Here is an 8591-nt window from a genome sequence, read left to right as displayed (position 1 = left end):
CTCCGGCTTGGTGGGAGAGCGGCGGAGTCGGCCGGGATTGGGAGGCCAAAATGCTCATTGTACACTTGGCATGAAGTTGCCACGGCTAATCTGTTTATCCACAGCAATTTCCTTTGGTCTCTGCTTTCATGAAAACAGAATTAGAGGAATAAATCACTGGGCCAGGCTGGAGACAGTTTGGAGAAAAGGGGAATGTGCTCCGTGGTGGTAGGAACAGGCTCGGCTGTCGTGGGACTCCTGATTTCATAAAGTGGTGACCCTGGAGAGACTGGCAGGAACACGAGGATGGATGTTGCAAGCACAGGCCTTAATGAGAGCTGAACTGGGATATTTGGGGCTGGAGCTGTCTCAGGGACAACAGGGATGTGAACTCCATTTGCTTCAGTTGTGGTTCATGGAATCCTGGGATGGTTTGGGGCGTGAGGGACCTTAAAGATCATCTCGTTCCACCCCCCACCACAGGCAGGGACACCTTTCACCTGCCCAGGATCTGCCCTGCCTGGTGTCTGGGAAGGAGGGAAGCACTTCCTGCAGCTGTCCCTGATGGTGAGACCCTGGGATTAGGGATGCTGGCAGAACCTCTGGCACAGCTGGTGCCACACTGCCCTGGGGACTGGCTTTGGCCCTGCTGGAATTAATTACTCCTGAAAGGCACCGGGTTTGTCCAAGTTGGAGCTGCAGGAGATTTTGGGGATCCTTATGAGGAGAAACTGCGGGAGCTGGACCTGGTTAGTCTGGAGAGGGCAAGGCTGAGAGGGGATCTCATGAATCCCTACGAATATCTCCTCAATCCACACAAATATCTCATCAATCCATGTAAATGTCTCACCAATCCATACAAATATCTCCAAGGGGTGTCAGAGGATGGTCCCAGGCTCTGTTCAGGGGTGCCCAGTGACAGGACAAGGAGCAATGGCCATAAACTAAAACCCAGCCAAGTTCCACCTCAACCTGAGGCAGAACTCATTCCTTTCCATGGAGGTGGCAGAGCCTGGAACAGGTGCCCAGGGAGGGCTTGGAGTCTCTGGAGACATCCCAGACCCACCTGGACACGTCCCTGTGTCACCTCCTCCTTCCCACAGCGCTGGAAGGTTTAGTGGTGGGTTAATTTGGCTCAGTCTTAACGGGGTTTTCCAGCCTAAATCATCCTGTAAATCCAATATTTTGTTGGACCACGGGGTGTTTTCCAGTTGGGTGCTGAGGTGAGGCACCACCACCACATCCCTGACATATCCTTGTCTTCTCCACAGGGCAAGATGACTGGAATGGGACCCGGCCCTCCCTGAAGGCCCCGCCGGCCAGGCCAGTGAAGGGGGCCTACCGAGACCACCCCTACGGACGCTACTGAGAACACAAAACATGAGGGAAAAATCCCACTTTTGAGCAAAACAGTTGTTACTGATTCTTGTATCTCCCGGGATTCCCGTTGCTTTGCCCACACCAGACAAGTAATTGTCTAACTGTTTTTCTTCGTGGCCCCTTTTTCTCCCACTCCATCCTCACCCTGCATTTCGGCTTCTGTACGTAGTACTTTTAAAAGATGAGTTAAATAGATTTTTTTTTTTTTTTAATTAGAGGAAGCGACTTTAAATTTTTATTTTTATTTTTTTTTCCAGTGTGTAGGTGGCTTTTTCTTTCTTTGTCGTTTAGATAAACTCAACTGTACCTTTCTTTTTTTTTTTTTTAAGGAAAAAAAAAAAAAAACAACAAAAAAAACCTACAAAACCACAGTTTAAAAGTGTTAGTTTTCCAAAGTGACATGCTTTGCTTAGCAGCTATGAAATTAAGGTTTTTGTTTAAAACTTTTTAAAGTTTGTTTTAAAGGAACCCATAAAGGTTGTAGTTGCAGAATCCCAAAGTAGGCTACATTTCAAAATTCAGGGCTGTTTTTAAGCATTAAAATCATAATGTAACGGTAGTAGCTGCCACCATTTCTAAAAAAAAAAAGGAAAAAAGTAACTTCAGATGCCAAAACTTCTTTATAAGGAGATTGCTGGTGAATCTTGAAGTTTAAATTTTAATATGAAAGATCCTCCAACAAATTAAATAGCTTTTTTTTTTAAAGAGAATTGACCTAAAAGAAAAATTAGGTTTGTAAAATTGACTTTTCTTATGTGGATTTTGAAATCTAGCCCCCCGTGCAGTGTTGAGATATGCTTGGGAAGCAGATATTTCCAGTGTAAAGGGGTTCTTAGTTTGGTTCTAGATGAACAATTTTAAGGGACAAAAACAAAGCATGGCTCTAATTGCCCAGTGTTTGATAGTAGAAAGCAGAATATTCCATGGGTAGGTCTGAACTCTGTAAAATTCTCATTTTTTATAGTGCTTGGGGCAGATAATCCAGTGCAAGTTTAAAAAGAAAACACAAAAACAAAGTAAAAATGTCAATATTAGCAGTCCCATCGACTTGTTCAAGTGTATCTCAGCACGAGCCTTGCATAAAAAGGGACACTGCAGCTGGGAAAAAAAAAAACCAACAAAATGATCAAAAATTTCACTTTGTACATAAGATAAAGTCCTAATTGGATTTGTACACTGTCCTCCCACTCTGTTCTGGAAGAGAAAATGCTACATGTGTAAGTCTGCCTAACTAGGTAGCTAAAAACGTGTCAAAATGTCTGTCGCAATTTGTCAATAAAGTTTAGTCCTTTTTTAATCAAAGTAAATGTGATGAATTGTCATTTGTTTTGGTTGAGCGATAAAAAGTAGCGATTTTTTTATTTTATTTTATTTCCGTTCTGTTCGTTTTTAAATAAATTTAAATTAATGCTAAAGCTATAATTGTCTTTTTAAAACGATGGAGACATTCTAAAAAAAAAAAAACAAAAAGGTGGTTTTTTTTGTAATTCTCACCAAAAAAACAAAACAAAACAAATTTACTGAGCTCGTTGAATGAGCTTAAATTAAAAAAAAAATAAATTTATATATATATGAAAAAGAAAAAATTTGTTTTTCACCCCCTGGAAGTTGTTAAAAGCGGTTTGAGCCTGGACTGGGGCAGAAATCTGACTTGGAAAGTGTTTTATGGTTCTTTGCTGAGTTACTGATTCGGATTTCAAGTGGCCTCGGAGAATATTCCGGGCTGCAGACTCCAGCTTGAGTCTGAAATCCCTGCTTTAAGTAGCATGACAAAAGGAATGCTGAAAATTCCAAGGCTTAGCTGCCACCAGGAGGAGAAGGAAGTTGCTTTCTGTAAAACCCCCTCCCTTGGCTAAGATGATGCCCTTCCTACTTCACGGTAGCTTTTACTTGGAAAAACCACTTAAAAAATGTATTTTTGTTGGAAAATGGTGCTGCAGCTGCTCCTTAAAATCCTTCTGAGAGGGTGTGGATGTACAGAGATATATTATATATATTACATATATATTTAAAACTAAATGCTTCTTAAAGAGACATGAAAAAAATGGTTTGTGTTTCCCATCTCCCAGACGAATTTGGAACTCTTTAAGGGGAGAGAGAATTAAACTGCTCGGGGGTGAAAAATAAGAATATTAGGGAGCAAAACTGTGGCAGCGCATGAACGAGGGGAATACTTTAAAAAAAGAAAAGAAAAAAAAAAAACCACAACAAAAAACCACAAACTTGTATTTGTAGATTGTTATTAAAGTGCAAATAACCGAATTTTCAACACTGGTTTGGAGTCAGCTTTCAGGGCATAATGTGGTTGCTTGATGAAAAGATCTGCCCATTACCCCCCTTTTAAAGGAAAATTATCAGCAGGAGAATCAATCAGGATGTGTAAAGCTAACATGCATCGCCCAAAAGGTAACCTAAATGTCTGATTTTAACAGCGCATTTCTCTTTTCCATAAACCCGTGACGTAAACTTTTTTTATCCAGCCAAGCCTTGAGATGTTTTAATTTTAATGTAATTTAAAAACAAAAAAAAAAAAGGCAACTCGCAAAAAAAAAAAGAGAAAAAAAATGTTTAAAATAAAAACGTTTTAAAACAACCCACATGTTTTTTTTTTTCTCTGCATAAATTAGAGATATAACTTTAATAAACGTGCCCTCGGAGATAAAAAATAAATGCACTCCGGCGGAACGTGGGCAAAGAGGAATATTTAAATATCCAAGGATGTAAAAATGAACCTAGTTAGTTCCTGCTACTGCCAAAAAAAACCCCAACAAACCCCCAAATTCCGCTCAGTTGTTTAAAAATGTAAACTTTTTAGCCTCCCTCCCCCCCCGCCCCAGTATTGCTGTTTCCCTGTGAAACGTCCACAGCTCAGCTGAAGTTGCATGTTTTCCTTCATGTGTAATAACTGCATGTGGGAATCTTTTTTTTCTTTTTCCCTTTCTTCTTTTGTTTTGTTTTATTTTTTCGAGGGAAGGAGGGTGGGATTTGTGCTTCCATTGAGGAGCCTCACGAAAACTGTCTTTGACTTGCAGGAGCGGAGAGTTCTGGGCGCCGGGAGCCGCCGGGGGTGAGGAGGAGCAGGGGCAGCGCCCACGGGGGTGAGTCTGTGTGTGTGTGTGTGTGTTGTGTTTGTACAGTGTGGGGGTGGCACCATCTGAGCTGTTAAAACCACATCCCCACAAATAAAAAAAGGGAGAGCTGGCTGGCTCTCCCTGCCCGACGCTCTCGCAGAGGTCACGGCGTGGAGGAGGCTCCAGAATTGTACCAGCCGGGGATCCGGAGGGAAAGAGGTTTTCAGTGGATTTAGGGAGGGGGGAAAATGTGATGAGGTCCATCTCTTGGAGCTGCTGCTTCCTGGGGGTGTTGGATTTCATGGAATCACAGGCTGGTTTGGGTTGGAAGGGGCCTTAAAGATCATCTGGTTCCCAGTGCCCTGGGGTTTGTCACCCGATGCTGCAGGAGCAGAGCAGCTGAAGGAATGGCTCGGTGGGAATTCCTGTGGGGGTCCATAAGGCATTAAAATTACAGACTGCAGGTTTTAAACCCAGACAGACCTTGCCAGTTCTACACCTTCTGGCCCCCATCAGTGGGATCAAAGGGGATCTGGCTGCTGGCTGGTCAGTTTTTAAGGATTTTTGTCCGCTGGCATAGCCAGAGATCTCCATCAGGGATCCTGGGACACATCTCTTGGAATCCCAGAATGGTTTTGGTAGGAAGGGACCTTAAAGCCCATCTCATTCCACCCCCTGCCATGGGAAGGGACATCTTCCAATAGACCAGGTTGCTCCAAGCCCCGTCCAACCTGGCCTGGAACATTCCAGGGATGGGGAATAGGCCATGCTTCTCTAATAAATTGCTTTTATAAATGGATGCAAGTGGTTGCAAACGAGTGGGAGGTGATCACACATCAGTGGAGTGACCTGCTTAGGCAGCAAGGACACATTTCTCCCCCAGGGCAGCATCCCAAGGCTTTTGGGAACAGCTAAATGCTTCCTCTCAAACCCTGAGACCAGCTGAAAGTCTGATCTCCATAAATAAAAGAACAAAGAAATAAACCCTTGCAGTGCTGAACAAGCCCAACGGCTTCAAAAGGCAACCTGGGCACAGGACATAAAAGGACACAAGTCTAATTTTACATGGAATTGTAAAGCTCCCAAACGAGCTTCTCTTATCTGAGGAGCATTAGGGACAAGGAAGAGGTAATGTGTGGAAATGCTGCAACAGGGAGATTACCCTGAATTCTTCCACTTGAAAATTGGATCCTGCCAGGGGCAACGATAACGTGTCTGGATTTGTGGCCTGGTTATCAAATTCATCTTCATTTACAATGTAATTGGAACATCAGTTTCTCTGGCCATGTACCAATCTTTCCCGTTTCTTTCTTAATAGGCACAGCTTTTATATCAAATGGAAAAGATTTGATAGAGATCATCTATTATGATGCAGGGTTTTGTTTTTTTTTTTACCTGTAGAAGTGGATCTTGTGACGCTGCCTCTGGAGGGATCCAGCTCGTGCCTTGCCTTTGTTGCATGTTTATGGGGAAGACTTAAATGTTGTGGCAGACTGTAAATATTAATATATTGAAATAGCTGTATATGCTACAAGTATTTTGCAAACATGCCCTGGATCAGGCGTTCCCTCCCTCTCACAGCACTGCTCCAGTCAGATTTTAGCCTGGAGTCTGCAAGAGATAATTGGAGATCTCAAAATAACCCTCAGCATAGGATGTGTCTCTCCAAGATGCTCTAATTAGCCAGACATTCCGGGGGTGATGCAGGAATTTGTGAGGGATAGAGATTCCTTTGAGTCTGAGTCACCTAAATAACCTGAATAACCTTCCCTTTCCTACTGGCAGGTGGCTGCTGGAGGTGGAATTAGCTGGCTGTGACCTCACAAGTGCCAGGGATCTCTCATCTCCCAATTTTCCCAAAGGACTAATCCTCACCTTATTATTTGTAGGGTCTTGGTGAAGGCCATAAAGCAGGTAAAGGCCCTGTCGTGCCTGGCTCTGTGCAGGGGGATGTGTAGCAGCTGGGACCTCTCCTCTGGGGAAGCTTTTCCCAACAAAAACTGTTCTTGTTAAGAGAGTTTTGGCTCCAGGAACATCCTCCTGCTGCAGAACACGCAGCATTCCCACCTTCCCTGCCCCTTTCCCTGCGTGGTCACAGCTTCTCCAGCCTCTTGGGTATAACTGCTCAGCCTGGCCATGCCTGGAGCTGGCACAGACCCGGGTTTTACACCCTCAGGGAGGTTGAGTGCTTTGTGGGATCCTGGACAGCCACAGGAGAGTGAAACCAAGCTGGAATTCCAGAAAAACCCCCGGCAGCTTTCCCTGGAAGGAGACTCTCATCCCCTGCCCGTTCCTCAGCCCTGGTTTCAAGTTGCTGTTTGGGTTGTTAAATAAAGCAAATGAGCTTTGAGCTTTGTTATATGGAAATATAGATTCATGGAATGGTTTGGGTGGGAAGGGACCTTAAAGCCCATCCAGTTCCAGCCTCTGCCATGGGCAGGGACACCTTCCACTGGACCAGATTGCTCCAACCCCTGTCCAACTTGGCCTTGGACACCTCCAAGATGGGAATTCCACACCCTCTGTGGTATTTTGTGTCTAACTCAGCCTCTCTGAAAGCACAGTGGTTTAAACCTTTACCTCGATATGTCCCTCCAAAATTCCATCTTGGATAAGCTGGGTTTACAAGCACAGCTGGATTCCCTGTCCAGCACTTGGAGCAGATGATTCTTTTCGTACAGGACGAGCTTTTAAATTTGTATGAGAGCATCTGTCGCGAGCAGAGCCAAGAAAAACAGTTCAAGTGTGCATTTTCCCTTCCTTAACCCATCCTGCTGCTCTCCTGGAGAACACTTGGGCTTGAGGGTGATTCCTGCAGCTTGGATGGACCCTCTGAGCGGCCCCAGAGGAGCAGGGACCAGCTGGGATGTGTCTGCTGGGAGCTGCAGAGGAGAACAGGCTTCCCTGGGAACGAGCACATACGGAGCTTTTGGGGAGGAAAACGGGGCTTAGGGAAATTCTTCCTTAATTGATAAACCTGTGACATGTTGGATGAGACATTGGACACGTGTCCCGTTCGTCAGCTGTGAGGGGGAGGAATTCCTGCAGGTTATCCAGGGACTCCCATCCCAGTGGAGATGTTATTCCTCATTTCCTCCCTGGGAAGCTCCGTTCTGTGAGCACAGAACACAAACCTTTGCTGTTGCTGCTCAATTGAGCCTTCCACTGCTGCCATATGTTTTAATGGGAATGTTTGTTTCCACGCTCCTTTTGCTCCTTTTGCAAGGAGGGATGAGTCTCCGGGGAGCTGCTTTCAGAGCTGATCAAGGAGCACAGTTAAGACACTTCCCTGGGAAATAGGAACCTGCCAGATCTTGGGGAGTGTTGGAGAACACTGGAGCCTCCCTGGGATCCCACGAGAGCAGCAGCTGTGTGTTGGAACACTGAAATATAAAGTGTTTTCTGCTGAAGCTGTTACTTTTACCACTGAATTTGGAACTAGGTATGACCAAAAAGCTTCAATACGTCGTGTTGTAGTAGCAAACCTGATATATTTTAACCTGAAAATGTTTTTAACCTGATGTTGGTACGTCCTGTTACCTTTATAGTTGTTCCTGGAAGACTCTGTTAAACCACAGATGTCTGGATGCTCCTGGGTTTTGATGGCTTTGCACATTTAGGTTGGGAAGGACCTCCAAGACCATCGAGTCCAACCTGTGACCACCTCGTCACCCAGCCCAGAAAACTGAAGTGCCACGTCCAGTCATTCCTTGGACACCTCCAGGGATGGGAACTCCACCACCTCCCTGGGCAGCCCCTTCCAAAGCCAGTAAAGAACTAAACCTTGGGCCTGTGGAAGGCCATTAATTTCAGAGATTTTTGCCTCCAGCTGGTTCTCAGCGTTGTAAAACGCTCCATCTGTGCCGAAGCACCAACGCCCACAAGTGGAGGAGATCACTGAGAGAAAAAAACGCTGCGAGCGGGTGATAAAGATGCTGAAAAGTGATCAAGGTGAATCACAGCACGAAAATAGCTTGGATGGGAGCCTGGCGAGCTCCTGCACCAATAAGTTGGATGGCAGCCTGGCAAGCTCCTCCACCGAGGAGCGCTGGGCTTTCTGCTCCAGCTATTCCACGATCCTACAACTCCTGTGTTGGAAGTGATCCCTCGTTCCGTGTAATAAAGTCCTGACGATGAATATTTTTTGGCTTGCAGCGGTTG

The 8591-nt window shown here is 45.1% G+C and overlaps 1 long non-coding RNA gene across 1 annotated transcript; it reads left to right on the top strand.

The window, feature by feature from the left end:
• Window positions 1-5368: 5368 nt before the first annotated feature.
• On the top strand, window positions 5369-8573 carry LOC108641158. The gene is made up of 2 exons (XR_003916149.1): window positions 5369-7872; window positions 7979-8573. It is a non-coding gene; the product is annotated as an uncharacterized LOC108641158 (long non-coding RNA).
• The last annotated feature ends 18 nt before the right edge of the window (window positions 8574-8591 follow it).

The sequence above is a fragment of the Manacus vitellinus genome, unplaced genomic scaffold (genome assembly GCF_001715985.3).
Source record: "Manacus vitellinus isolate BGI_N305 unplaced genomic scaffold, ASM171598v3 scaffold_52_pilon, whole genome shotgun sequence".
NCBI lineage: Eukaryota > Metazoa > Chordata > Aves > Passeriformes > Pipridae > Manacus > Manacus vitellinus.
The sequence above is the reverse complement of the archived record's forward strand: the minus strand, read 5'-3'. Positions and strand labels throughout refer to the sequence as shown.